This window comes from Centruroides sculpturatus, unplaced genomic scaffold, assembly GCF_000671375.1.
Source record: "Centruroides sculpturatus isolate CEXI.00-Female unplaced genomic scaffold, Cexi_2.0 scaffold390, whole genome shotgun sequence".
NCBI lineage: Eukaryota > Metazoa > Arthropoda > Arachnida > Scorpiones > Buthidae > Centruroides > Centruroides sculpturatus.
In genome coordinates this window covers 279,139-293,994 of record NW_019384599.1, presented here as the reverse complement: position 1 = coordinate 293,994, position 14,856 = coordinate 279,139, and the positions used below count along the sequence as shown (strand labels likewise).

General features: G+C 26.3%; 1 protein-coding gene and 1 long non-coding RNA gene across 4 annotated transcripts in view; one reads left to right on the top strand and one right to left on the bottom strand.

Annotated features, from left to right (window-relative positions):
- Window positions 1-11,500, bottom strand: part of LOC111624944 — a 36,960-nt gene extending 25,460 nt beyond the window's left edge. Inside the window, exon 1 of the long non-coding RNA XR_002756659.1 lies at window positions 11,428-11,500. This is a non-coding gene — a long non-coding RNA (uncharacterized LOC111624944). The remainder of the gene's footprint in view (window positions 1-11,427) is intronic.
- The window catches only part of LOC111624943, a 66,903-nt gene that overhangs the window by 7,969 nt on the left and 44,078 nt on the right, over window positions 1-14,856 (top strand). The gene's annotated exons all lie outside the window — the stretch shown is intronic.

The following is a 14,856-nucleotide window of genomic DNA, read 5'->3' as shown; positions in this document are numbered from 1 at the left end:
TTTTCTATTCGATTTCTTTTATTTCCTGTTAAATTTCATTCGTTTTTTCTTTACAATTTCCTTGATTTGATTGCTGAATTTCGTGTTCTTTCGTACAAGATTCATGGAAAGGATCGTGTCTAGTATATTTAAATCCTGCATATTCTAGTAATTTATGTATTTGTTATACTCTACAAGGTGTTCCAGATGTAATAGGGTAGTTAATGGCGATAAGAATAATTATAATTTCCCTATTTTTAGATCCACCCTGTATACAAGCTATGTAATCATCAGTAGAAAAAAAGATATTTCGCTCCCTTTCCTACTAAATTTAATTTATTTTACAACTAAATTCCCACAATTTATTATAAATTTTACGTATCTCCTAAGACTTTCCTCACGATTATCCTCATTTTTTCTTTAGAATTCCTACTAAATTTAATTTATTTCACAACCAGATCCATCAATTTACCTCTGTTTCACTTTTCTCGCGATTATCTACATTTTTCTTTTCCTCAAAATAGAAAAAAAGCCTCAAATTTCCTCAAAAATTACGCCTCAGAGCCTTAAAAAACATCCCAAACTTAAAAAATCTTCACAATTAATTAGGAATAGTCTTTATAAAAGCGAATAAATTTTTAGCTTTCTTAACACACAATCAATAAAAAAAAAAAAGAGGGGAGAAGATTTTTTTTTTTCAAATTCAAAGACTCATTTCCTTGCTCAAATAAGGATACTTTAGAAAAGGAACTAAGTAAATTTTTGTTTGGTGTGGTCAAATATTGAATTTTCGAACTTGCCAAGTGTAACACATCAAAAGTTTAATCGAAATGACGGTTATCTCATCTGTGGTCAGTAGTAGTAATGGTTAAGCACTAGTAACAGTAGTAGTATTGTTTAATCTTACGTTAACACACGCTTGTGGTATGTGTCTTCCGACACAGCAAACACTTCATAATTACTGGATTTATACGTAAGAGAACGAATGAGAAATGAGGAATGGTCTCCCCCCTCTTCTGCCATCATTTCCTCTGTGACTAATGTTAAAACAGTCGTTATAAATTTTGCTCCACTTGATATATTATCTTCGCTTTGTTAGCTTTGTTACCAAATTATTCCCATTGGGGGCAGGTACCATTCCGCTTGTAATAAAGGGAAAAGAGGAAACTGTTGACCTGTAGAAAATTCATTATTCATTCGGTTAAAATAATAAAATATATATATATATATATATAAGATGGTTAATGTCCCATTTTTTTAAAATTTTTTGCTGTGTTTTTAAGACAAATTTATTTTAAACTCGATTTATTCTATCTTCCTTGTGTATATTTTCTATTTTATTCATTTATTCTACTCTTTATTCTCTGGAGGAAATGCAATTCCTATTTGTAAAGGCAAATGGAAATGGATAAAGAATGTTTTTTTTTTTTTCTTTCTTATCCTTTTCCTAATTTTAAACGGTTATTTATATATTTTATAGTTAAATAAACTTGTGCTTAACGCTTTTCTTTAATTATGGGGTGGCCTAAAAGTCGGTTAACCGCCGTATAGACTAATTTGTTTAACACGAATCGTTCAGAACGGCATCTTTATTGTTAAATGTACAACTCTTGATCAAATACGGCTTACGATATTTACTAATGTATCGGGTTAACTGACTTTTAGACTAGACTGTGTATCAAATAAGTTGATACAAAGGATATATTTTGTAATAATTCTGTATATTTATCCTTATTTGAGGCTCCCAAATCGCAACTTTTATTTTAAAAAGACTCTTAAATATAATATAAATATATCATTTTATAACTAAATTAATTAGAATTTAGGGCTTTTTTTGAATTTAAAACGAAGCTTCAAAAATATACTAAAACCCTATTTTTCAGCTAAGAGTTCCAACGTCACTTCAGCACGTTTTCAAGTGTTTTAAAGCTTATTTTTACTTAAATAAACACGTTTAATTTATCTTAAATCAATTTTATATGTAAATTAAACTATAAAATTAATTAAAAAATATAAAAATCTACACGTATAATATTAAAAAAACTATAAAATTAATATATATTTCAGATCATAATAACAGGTTCTAACTGTACGACTTTCCATTTCTCTAGTCCCACTACACGTTTCAAAATCGTCTAATTTAATAGCTGATACTTTTAATAAGTTATTTAACTCCTAAACTACATTTCCATAATGCATCTCACAGGAATAAATTAGATTTTAACTCCATTCTCTATTTACACATCCCCAAAGCAAACCAGGAAATATTTACAGTTGACATTGCCAACTTAGAATTTATTTATGGCCAAGACTATGGCAAATTTTCTCGATTTAAACGAAAGAAATTCCTTTAATATTTTGCAAATAAGTGCAAAAGATATCTTTTAAAATGTTAGAAAATCATTATATATTTGATTCCACCTTTAGTAATTATACTCAGCTCCTTAAGAATTTAATGGAGACTTTTCCCTTTGAGATATTTTGGAGTGAATTTTCTGATAAATAATTAAAATTAATGTTTGTTGAGCTTGCATTTCCATTAAATGTACATTAATTTATTTAATATGTTTGCATTAAAAGTCTAAATAAGCAGTAACGTTCCTATACTTTAATAATTCCCATTTTAACGGACTGTTGCATGTTGATGATGATTCAGCGCAATAAAAATTAATTTTACAGTGATAAAACGTAAAAAAAACCTGTTAATTATGTTAAAGATTGTTTACATGTTTGCTATATTTTACAGTAAACAAGTTAATTTTATAAGTACTTTACTTTCATTAACCATGCTGAATTGAACTGTATGAAATTGCCGTGATGCATGAGGGTCTTTCAGTAATTTACATTTTATCTTCGTAATAATTAATTAATTATATATGATTTAATATATTTTACTGTAAAGCAACTTAATACTTCATTAATTAATTACATAACTTGATATACCATTGAGATTTCGAAGTTGTGAAATCTTAATGGTCTCATGGGTGCACCAATGATGAATTCGTGAGGCAACTGTGGCCATAAATCTTAAAAAAAATAAATTATTTTAGTAAATAATCTATGATATATATATATATACTTTAAGAGTGTATAAGTGAATGATACTATTCTTGTTCATGGTAAACATAGAGAGTTCATCATCTTGATGTTTGGTTACAGTGGCCATTCTTGTTTGCTCAACACAATTGTCATCCAGCTAAGATAATGTAAGCTTTGGATAGCTCTGTAAATGTTTTTTCGCCTTCCAATATAAGATACAGCTTATAACTTTGTAAACAAAGAAATGTAACCTTCATAGTACATTATATTGATACTTTACTGTCTATATAGCTTCTACCTAAATGCTACTTAACTTTACAGGTTTGTTTAGTATGTGGGCTTAATGTATGGGTGTAAAAAGAGAAAAGTTTTGAGTAATAAATTACTTTTGATGCATGAAAAATTAAGTGAAATATAGAACAAGAATTACTCTAAAAATTCACTATTTATTGTAGGAAAAATTTACTTTACAAGTCACAAAAACTAGGAGGTAATCAAAAAGGTTATGAGCTTACTCATCAATAAATAAGTCCATGCAAATCTAAGTGCTCTTTTTTAACGAAACTTTTCGATTTTTAGGTAAAGATATACCCTAAAATTAAATACAATATTGTGAAATAATATCAAAGTGTGCTAAACTAGCGTTCAAAGTCTTAAACATGTACCATAGAAGTATACATATGCACTTAAACAAAGGGCTAATATATAATAATTTAAGAGCTTCTATATCTACATCGACGTAGTTATAGAGGCCTTTTGTATGTATTTTTACAGTATTCGTAATTACATCACATAATATGCGCAAATATTCAAGACTTATTGATAAAGAAATTCCTTGTTATAGCTATAAGAAGTTCATAAAATCTTGTGGAAGAAATTCATATACTGTACCTCTGTTTAAGAAGCCCATACAGTCTATATTATACGTTCATATGTTCATGTGTAAGAAGCTCATATATCGTATTAGAAACTTATAGATCTCTGTGTAATAAGCTTATAAGAATCTCGTGCAGCTATGTGTATGAAGTTCATACTTTCCCTGTCCACGAAGCTCATACATCTATGTATAAGTTTATCTATATATCATTATATAAACTCATACACTCATGTGTAAAAAGCACATAGATCGCTGCGTGAGATCATAGAACTCCTATTATTTTTTGTACGTATTGAAGAACATAAAAACAATGCATGTAAATAAATTTTATCACATACCTGCACATAAATGAGTATCTTACGCGCATACACAGCTCAACAGTTTTCAGTTATCGAGCCGTGTGTCAATTAAACCGTTCTATTATCTTATTAAGTGCTGTAAACAACCATCGTGTTACAAAATTATATCATATTAAATTCACCCGACCGTCACAGTATCATATAACACTACAGTAACACCAATCATCACACTATTCAAAATTAGTTTGATTTAGATCCAATCAACACTTCAAGAGATCAAAGAAAAGCATCAAATAATATAATTTCTCACAGAATTTAGCAAACAATTCAAGTATTTCCATCGCTTTTCAAACAATTTCTAAGATACGTGAGTCTGCAAGATGTTTTTTTATTTTTCTTTATTTTTTTTTTTGCACCTACTTTTACGAATGTAACCATAGTAACAGGGGAAAAGAAAGCTGTTTGCCAAAATGTTTTCAAACAAGATTTCAAAAAATAGTCACGTACACATAGACTTTTAGTTGTCATTCTTTTTAAAGGCGAAACGAACGAAATTTTGAAGAAATAACAGTGAAATTCTTCGATTATTCCGTAACTAACCCCTCTCTTCTTCCTATAAAATGGATATTTGTGACCATAGAAGCATATTTTTGGCAATTTTCCAGTTAAATCTTAACATACTCATCACTAGAATGGATTATGAGAACACAGTCTTAACACGCTAGTAACAATACAAAACACTTATTTTACGAGCAAAAATCGAAATTCTGCGTAAAATACATAAAAAAAATTTCAATTACGCACCTTAATAAATTAACCCAAATTCGAAATTTTCAGTATGAAAGTGCAGACTTTTCTTCACGAAAATTTGAAACAGAAAGCAAAATTTTCAGTTAGATTTTTCGATCATTCCATAATTAATTCCTTTCTTTTAGTTATAAAATGGATATCTGTAAGTACAGAAACATTCTTTTTGGCAGTTTTCCAGTTAAATTTTAACATATTTATCACTAGAATGAGGTACGAGAACACCTTCTTAATCGGTCGTTAGTATGCTATATTTATCCATGGATTTACATATTTTTCCACTTATTTTCTGCACAAAAATCAAAAGTTTTTGGTCCTGCACCCCTCTTACTCTCGTATATTCATAGAGAAATGACGTAAAAATCAACAGAAGTACTATTATCGGAGCAATTCGATTTTTACTTCTTCATCCCCCTCATGCTCTCTCGCCTTGGCAAACATGATTGATGATGTACAGAACGTTACTACTTGCTGCAACGACGTCGACAAATCTGTTATAATTCAATAGATTCGTGGGAAAGTTATATTATTTGTTACTACAGAAGCATCCCCGCATTAACTTTTTTAGATTTCAACTGATTTTTTCTTGTGTTTCGTACGAAGTTTCATCTTCTAAAACTTGCTCTTGTATAGCTTTTTCTCTGCGTTATACGACTTTAAAGTGGTCACAATTCGATTTTATTTTATATATATATATATATTTTTTTTTTCTGTTTCTTTTGGAGTAAAAAGGGCTTTTAGGGTGCAGAGTGGAAGGCAAATTGTAGAATTTTAGAGGCAAGACTTTAAAACTATGTTTTTATTATTATTGATTTTCAATGATATTCTTCCGTGGGGTGGATTATTTCGTGGTTTAGATGGCAAACAATTTGATCAGGGGTTAAGTTCGAATCGGGAAAATACACAAATCATTCCAAATTTTAGTTTAAAGCGAGTTTTTTGGGATGACTTTTTTTTTGGAAATTGTGTAAATATCTCGCTTGTAAGTGCTTTGTTAATGAATTCTGTTCGAATTAATCCCAATTTTTGAGCATTAAACTAAATTTTGATAGAATTTCTGGTAGAATAATACTAATTTTTATTACGTTTTTACTAAAAAAATCACCTGTTTTGTACGATAAAACTTTTACTTTCCAGAAATTAAAATGGAAAATAATTAATAATGAAATCTACTTAAGAGATATAAAGAAATCTACACCAACTTCTGTACAAAACAAAACAAAATAAAATACATTTCTGTACTTTTAAGCATTTTCCTTGTGTTATTTTTACTAAAAAATTCAATTTTTATACATGAAAACACTCCTTTAACACTTCACTAATCAACGTCAACAATAGAAAAGTACTAAATTAAGCATTTGTATACAAAACAAATACGTTTAGTATATAAAATTTTGTAGTTTTATGGATTTCTATACATTTTGTACAGTAAAAATACCGTAAAACAACAATTTCAATGCGCCTATTTCATGTGTAACCAGAAATCACGCTAGAAATATATTTATATACAGTATATACAGTATATTTCTTTGGCATATGACTAATCTATCAATTTTATATTTTTCTAAAAGAATATATATATATATATATATATATATATATATATTTTTCTTGCATCGATGTATACTTATTTTCTCGTCGAGGATAGGAAAATGCGACTTCAATGTGTGCGAGTCGGGAATTTTGTTTGTCAAAGAAACATTCCTGAGGCGAGTTTATTTGCTTGTTGTATAGATTTCTTTACATAAACCTAAGTTCTTTCTTCCTCTATGCGATAAAATCTCCTTTAAAAGGCGATTTAACACAGTTCTTTCTTCATTTTAACTTATTCTTTCTTATATTTTTGGCTTAAAAACAACGTCATTATTCGAATTTACAACGTTGTACGGACGGAGAGATAATAAGATTCTTAAGTTAAATTAATTATCAATTTATTAGTTATATTTTTTATAAATCTGTTCTAATTTTCATGTCTTTGATGATGGAAAAATGATGCCAAGAGCTCTCCAACATCACGGATTTTTATCAATAATTCTTATTTATTAAATAAAATCAGCTTCTATTAAGTAAAAGGAAAAAAAATTAATTCTAAAATTTAACCCATTTTATCAAGAAAATTTTAAAAAATTGAAAGAGAAATTGAAATAAAAATCTCTTCATATGCATTCATATTAATCTTCAGCATCACTAGAAAGATGATGAGTGATGCTGGAATTTGATATTTTATTAAATATAACTAATTTATATTAATTAAAATAAGAATTAAATGTAAAATTTAATTAATTTATCAAAATAATTCCAAAATATGCAAGAGAGATTTTAAAAAAAAAGCTCTTATGAAGATGCTTAAAGATCCTCAGCATCACTGACTTTTCCAATGATGCTGAACATCTCCAGAAAAGTTTTATCTTAATTTTTTGGTAAATAAGTTAATTTTTAAATGATTTTTTGCTGTAATTAACAGAAATTGATTTTATTTAATAATAAAAACTTAATATTTGATAAGATTTCTTTCTTTTTTTACAAATTTCACTTTGTTTACTAATTAAACTTTCCTCGTTTCTTTCAACTGAAGAACAGGAAAAAAATTAAATTACTCAATTAAACTTTACGAAAATTTCAATCTGTAATTTTTTTAATTCTTAGAAAAAGATCGAAAAGTTTTATTACTTTTTTTTAAAAAAAATTAAAACAAACTTTTAAAAAACATTTTCATAAATTTTTTTTATATTTCTGTTTAATTTAATCTGAAATTTCAAAGATAACTTTTAATATTTATTATTTTTTTTAAATTTAGATTTAATTTTATTATTTTTAAAAAATATTTTTCAATTAATTTCATTAAAAATGTTTTTAAAAATTAAGATAAATGAATAATTATCAATTAATTTAAAAGAATGAATGTACTGTATTTAGATAATTTTTGTTTTTTAATTCAGATAAAACTTTCCTTTAAAATTCTTTTTAAAAAAACCTGTAAAATATTTCAATTATTTAAAAAATTCCCCAAAATTCTTTCAAAAAACCCTACAAAAACCTTCCTAAATACGTTTCTAAATTCGAAAAAAATCGTCTAATAATTTTTTTTTTAAATTTCAAATTCAAAATTATTTTTAAAATACTTCAAAAGTTACAGGAAAAATTTAAAATATCTGGAAACCCTTCCAAAATCCTCTAAAAGTATTCAGAACTTTAAAAAATTTCCAAAAATATTTTTTAAAAAAAAACCTTCAAAATATATAAATTCAAAAGAAAATTGCCTCATAAACTCCACCAAAAAAACAGAAAATAATCGAAAATATTTCAAAACACTTTTAAAATCTTTCCAAAATTCTCTAAAAATATTCACAAAATATCTCTAATAAAATCCTCCAAAATAAAATCTGTAAAAATATCTGCAATAAAACATTTAGAAATTCTCCAAAAATATTCAGAAATTCTCCAAAATATTCAGAAATTCTCCAAAATATTCAGAAATTCTCCAAAATATTCAGAAATTCTCCAAAAATATTCAGAAATTCTCCAAAAATATTCAGAAATTCTCCAAAAATATTCAGAAATTCTCCAAAAATATTCAGAAATTTTCCAAAATATTCAGAAATAAATTCTACAAAGAAAAGAAAAAAAAATACCTCCAAAAACCCTCCAAAATTCTCTTATAACATTCACAAAATACCTCCAATGAACCCACCAAAATCATTCGTAAAGTCAACGAAAAATTCTCCAAAATATGCCTTAAAAATCCTATTTTAAAAAAAATAATTAAAAAAAACACAGAATAAGTCGGAAAAAAAATCAGTAAAAAGAATCTTCAGAACAATATACAGTACAATTCGATACAATATTAACGGAACAAATAAAATTCTTCTTTACATTTTACTTTAAAAATCAAGAGAAATTGAAGAAGAGTTTCCTCTTTCAAATTTTCAAATTAAATAAAAATAAAATTTTTTTTAAAATTTATTATATTTAATACAAAAAGTTGAGAAATAATAAAAGTAAGATGTTATCAGCATCCCTCTCCACCATCCATCTTCATTTATTGATGATAAATCATCAAAGAATAAAGTGCAAACGTTGCTGCACCACTACATCACGTACTGCTGCTGCAGTAACAATTATGAGAGATTGTTTATTGTGGAGGTATTTTTATATATATATTTTTTTAATAAACTTTGATCCTTTGTGTGTTTTTTAGTGATTCCTATACATTATGAATGATACTAAAAAGTTATTCTTTATATTATTGTTGCTAAATTGCTTAATGATACACATTTGTATGTGGGTACGACTTCTTTGATTTAAGTCGTTGTAATGCCTTTTATCATCTTGTTTTTTGTCATGTTTGATGCTTAATGGCATCGTAAATAGCTTTAAGATATCGAGTTTCTTATTAACAGAGTTGTAACGGATTAATTGCAATTATTTGATTAGTGAGAGGCACAGGTAACTCAGAGTTTTTTTCCCTCCCTGGTTTGTAAGTAGTAAGATCGATGAGAAAGTGGTAAATTATTGATAAATTTTTAGATTATTTTTTTTAATAATTTGTTTTTCTATTCTTAAATAGAATTTATAGGCGTTTTTACTTAAATTTCAGCGTTTAAATCGTATTTTTTTGTGTTGTAAAATTAATTGTACAAAGTCGCACGAAGTATGTGGAATGGCTTAGAAAGTTGAGCTGCTAAGAAGAAAATTCCAAAAGTTTCGATGTAGATATTAATGCAGATTTCCAAAATTATCAATTTTAGAGTAGAATTGAATAAAATTTATACAGGAAAAGTGTAATTTTCCTAAAATTTGCATAAAATTCAATTCAGTTCTCTGTTCTGGAAGCTCCCTCCTTGAAGGAAACCAATCTTTAGATTTGCGTATGTACTGTACGTAAAAACATACAATCTTTTCATATATAAAACCTCACAAATTTAATTTAAACATAATTAAATAGACATAACTTAGTACATTTTACTGTAACAAAAATTATAATCTAGTTATATGAGCATGAACTTGAACTTGTGTAATCCTAAGGAAAACACTATCATAATTTAACACTAATAATTCGTATAATTTTATAATTATTGCTAGTACAGACAAACGAACAGATAGAAACCTCTTTTATTTATTAAATTACACAAATTACCACACCAACACATAAATGCATAATTTAATTTGTGTAAAGTGAAGAGGTGCATGCCCACCAAGAAAACGGATTTAATATTCTTAAATGTTTATTATATAAAAATGAAATAAGATTAAATAACCTAAAGAAAAGAAATTTTATATAAATTTTATAAAACAATAATCCATTTACAGACAACAGCAGAAGCATAAATAAACTCTTAAAATCAGCAAATTAAATTCAAGAAAAACTGTAAAAACATAAACAATTTTTAGATTTTCTTGAAAAACTTTAATCGTAATTTAAAAAAATGGACATTTATTGCTGTTTTCAAATCTTTTTTCACCTCTCAATTTACTCTCAATTTAGCATCAACTGCAAACTTGCTACTAAACTACAAGCAAGAGTCAAAGTGATTGGTGCTGCAAGCTCCAAAACGTCATCGATTTTGTCGTTAAATTCACACAGTAGTGTTGACTATAACACCTTTCTTAATTGTAGGTGACACCAAACACGTTACGGGTGATGCATTCTGACGATAGACTAATTGTATTTCCGATAAAGATGCAAACAACGATAAATGGAAACCGGAGATCTCTTAAGATTTCAAGATATTTTGTCATATTGTTTGCATTTAAAAGGTGTAAAATTCTATAATCTTTCATTTAACTAATGATAATTAATTAAGTTTATGAATATTTGTATAAATTTACACCCATCGGAAATTTCGAGATATCAATTGAATTCATTTAATTCAACTTCTATCAGTTCTGGAAGCCAAACAGGATCGCTTAATGATAATTAGAAAGAATATCGAACGTATAAAATTTTGTAAACAATATTTAATAAATTTATTAACTTCATTTAAATCTATCGATTAATTTTAATTAGCAAATGAAACTGTACAAACACAAAGTTAGAAATTCTCTTGAATTATACACATATAAATATATACGAAGAAACGTTGTACAAGATGTAAGTCGCACGTTTATCATTTAAAAAACGTTAGAAAATTTAAATTTTTTCAAAAATTCAAATGGTAACGTGTTATAGAATCGTTCAGTAAATTTCTGACATAAAAAACTTCTGGAAAAAAAGGAATTTTTATGTTACTTTCTCGTATTGCTCTTTTGCATATTATTGAATTTCAGCAACTTCCTTTGATCATGCATTGATAAAATTCTGTTCTCCATTTCTTTTTTTTAAATATTATCATTATTATTAAAGTTATTCTATTTTTTTATAGAAAATATTGCATTTTTTACCCCTAAATTAATAATTGAAATTCAAGATAAAAGATTTTGACTTACTGGAACACGTGGTAAACTTGAACGAGTTCATCGGAAGGAACACTTGATTACTACCAAAATCTCAAAATTATCTATAGAAATACATAGAAAAAAATTGTTTAAAAATTATTATAAAATAGCAAAAAGCTTAATTTTAAGAGTAGAAGTGAATTTTATAAAAATAAAAAAGAAAAATTGTAAATTCTTCATTAAGTTCACTCGAGATATAAACGTGACCCCCTCTATCTCCCCAACCTCTCGACCTTTAACCACCAAAATTTAACAGCATTAATCCACCTAATACACAAACCTCCCTATAATATTTCAGAAATTTTAGAAAGATAGCACAGGAGTTATTAAGCTTCAAAGTGGGTGAATACAATTGTTCCTCCTCCATACATACAGGACAAAACCCCAAATTTTCTTGCATTCCTCCATGTTTCAAGTTCTCAAATACAAAAATTTAAGAGTCTTGGAGTGGGGGGTTATTTTTTACGATCGCCATACTTTCCCTCTGTTATATTTAACGGCCAGGAAAGTAACAAACAGAATCTATATACGTAACTGTACAGCATTTGAATGCAATATAAAGCTAGAAAGATTCATGTTATATATAGCTTATTGTATAATATATAAGCTATTTATATATATTGTGCAATAAAGTACTTTCTCTACTCTACAAATTTGTAAATGGCCTTACTTTCGAACGGCAGGATCTCTTTTTTTTTTTTTTTTGCAAGTAACCGTTTGATAAAGTCCTTTCGACTTTGCATGAATAGGCAATTTGTTTGCTTATTTTAAACTCATACGACTTCATACACGTATATACGCATACAAGACAGGTTTTCATACGTAAAAAAATATCCGCGAAACGTCACAATATCGATCGACAGAAGAGGAATTTTACATAAATATTTAACCCATAATTAACGTTTTATAATCCTGGTAACTTAATTAATTAATTCGTAGATTAATTTTTTTTAATGAAAGTTTTAAATATATTTTTATATAAATTTTATAAAACAATAATCCATTTACAGACAACAGCAGAAGCATAAATAAACTCTTAAAATCAGCAAATTAAATTCAAGAAAAACTGTAAAAACATAAACAATTTTTAGATTTTCTTGAAAAACTTTAATCGTAATTTAAAAAAATGGACATTTATTGCTGTTTTCAAATCTTTTTTCACCTCTCAATTTACTCTCAATTTAGCATCAACTGCAAACTTGCTACTAAACTACAAGCAAGAGTCAAAGTGATTGGTGCTGCAAGCTCCAAAACGTCATCGATTTTGTCGTTAAATTCACACAGTAGTGTTGACTATAACACCTTTCTTAATTGTAGGTGACACCAAACACGTTACGGGTGATGCATTCTGACGATAGACTAATTGTATTTCCGATAAAGATGCAAACAACGATAAATGGAAACCGGAGATCTCTTAAGATTTCAAGATATTTTGTCATATTGTTTGCATTTAAAAGGTGTAAAATTCTATAATCTTTCATTTAACTAATGATAATTAATTAAGTTTATGAATATTTGTATAAATTTACACCCATCGGAAATTTCGAGATATCAATTGAATTCATTTAATTCAACTTCTATCAGTTCTGGAAGCCAAACAGGATCGCTTAATGATAATTAGAAAGAATATCGAACGTATAAAATTTTGTAAACAATATTTAATAAATTTATTAACTTCATTTAAATCTATCGATTAATTTTAATTAGCAAATGAAACTGTACAAACACAAAGTTAGAAATTCTCTTGAATTATACACATATAAATATATACGAAGAAACGTTGTACAAGATGTAAGTCGCACGTTTATCATTTAAAAAACGTTAGAAAATTTAAATTTTTTCAAAAATTCAAATGGTAACGTGTTATAGAATCGTTCAGTAAATTTCTCACATAAAAAACTTTTGGAAAAAAAGGAATTTTTATGTTACTTTCTCGTATTGCTCTTTTGCATATTATTGAATTTCAGCAACTTCCTTTGATCATGCATTGATAAAATTCTGTTCTCCATTTCTTTTTTTTAAATATTATCATTATTATTAAAGTTATTCTATTTTTTTATAGAAAATATTGCATTTTTTACCCCTAAATTAATAATTGAAATTCAAGATAAAAGATTTTGACTTACTGGAACACGTGGTAAACTTGAACGAGTTCATCGGAAGGAACACTTGATTACTACCAAAATCTCAAAATTATCTATAGAAATACATAGAAAAAAATTGTTTAAAAATTATTATAAAATAGCAAAAAGCTTAATTTTAAGAGTAGAAGTGAATTTTATAAAAATAAAAAAAAAAATTGTAAATTCTTCATTAAGTTCACTCGAGATATAAACGTGACCCCCTCTATCTCCCCAACCTCTCGACCTTTAACCACCAAAATTTAACAGCATTAATCCACCTAATACACAAACCTCCCTATAATATTTCAGAAATTTTAGAAAGATAGCACAGGAGTTATTAAGCTTCAAAGTGGGTGAATACAATTGTTCCTCCTCCATACATACAGGACAAAACCCCAAATTTTCTTGCATTCCTCCATGTTTCAAGTTCTCAAATACAAAAATTTAAGAGTCTTGGAGTGGGGGGTTATTTTTTACGATCGCCATACTTTCCCTCTGTTATATTTAACGGCCAGGAAAGTAACAAACAGAATCTATATACGTAACTGTACAGCATTTGAATGCAATATAAAGCTAGAAAGATTCATGTTATATATAGCTTATTGTATAATATATAAGCTATTTATATATATTGTGCAATAAAGTACTTTCTCTACTCTACAAATTTGTAAATGGCCTTACTTTCGAACGGCAGGATCTCTTTTTTTTTTTTTTTTTTTTTTTNTTTTTTTTTTTTTTTTTTTTTTTTTTTTTTTTTTTTTTTTTTTTTTTTTTTTTTTTTTTTTTTTTTTTTTTTTTTTTTTTTTTTTTTTTTTTTTTTTTTTTTTTTTTTTTTTTTTTTTTTTTTTTTTTTTTTTTTTTTTTTTTTTTTTTTTTTTTTTTTTTTTTTTTTTTTTTTTTTTTTTTTTTTTTTTTTTTTTTTTTTTTTTTTTTTTTTTTTTTTTTTTTTTTTTTTTTTTTTTTTTTTTTTTTTTTTTTTTTTTTTTTTTTTTTTTTTTTTTTTTTTTTTTTTTTTTTTTTTTTTTTTTTTTTTTTTTTTTTTTTTTTTTTTTTTTTTTTTTTTTTTTTTTTTTTTTTTTTTTTTTTTTTTTTTTTTTTTTTTTTTTTTTTTTTTTTTTTTTTTTTTTTTTTTTTTTTTTTTTTTTTTTTTTTTTTTTTTTTTTTTTTTTTTTTTTTTTTTTTTTTTTTGCAAGTAACCGTTTGATAAAGTCCTTTCGACTTTGCATGAATAGGCAATTTGTTTGCTTATTTTAAACTCATACGACTTCATACACGTATATACGCATACAAGACAGGT